Source organism: Jaculus jaculus, chromosome 7 (assembly GCF_020740685.1).
Source record: "Jaculus jaculus isolate mJacJac1 chromosome 7, mJacJac1.mat.Y.cur, whole genome shotgun sequence".
Taxonomy (NCBI): Eukaryota; Metazoa; Chordata; class Mammalia; order Rodentia; family Dipodidae; genus Jaculus; species Jaculus jaculus.
Window position 1 is genome coordinate 52274186 of NC_059108.1, and position 817 is coordinate 52275002.

Below are 817 nucleotides of genomic sequence, written 5' to 3' on the forward strand. Positions count from 1 at the left end.
TAGGGAAAAGAAAGGGTGACATCATGCACGTGATGTGAGAGTAGGAGTGGAGAAGAAAGGGTGACATCATGCATGTGATGTGAGAGTAGGAGTGGAATAGAAAGGGTGACATCATGCACGTGATGTGAGAGTAAGAGTGTAAAAGAAACGGTGACATCATGCATATTATGTGAGAGTAGGTGTGGAGAAGAAAGGGTGACATCATGCACATGATGTGAGAGTAAGAGGGGAAAAGAAAGTGTGACATCATGCACGTGATGTGAGAGTAGGAGTGGAAAAAAAGGGTGACATCATGAACGTGATGTGAGAGTAGGAGGTGAAAAGAAAGGGTGACATCCTGCACGTGATGTGAGAGTAGGAGGTGAAAAGAAAGGGTGACATCATGCACGTGATGTGAGAGGAGGAGTGGGAAAGAAAGGGTGACATCATGCACGTGATGTGAGAGTAGGAGGTGAAAAGAAAGGGTGACATCATGCACGTGATGTGAGAGTAAGAGGTGAAAAGAAAGGGTGACATCATGCACGTGATGTGAGAGTAAGAGTGGAAAAGAAAGGGTGACATCATGCACGTGATGTGAGAGTAGTAGTGGTGAAAAAAGTGTGACATCCTGCACGTGATGTGAGAGTAGGAGTGGAAAAGAAAGGGTGACATCATGCACGTGATGTGAGAGTAGGAGTGGAGAAGAAGGTGTGACATCATGCACGTGATGTGAGAGTAGGAGTGGAAAAGAAAGAGTGACATCATGCACGTGATGTGAGAGTAGGAGTGGAGAAGAAAGGGTGACATCATTCATGTGATGTGAGAGTAGGAGTGGAAT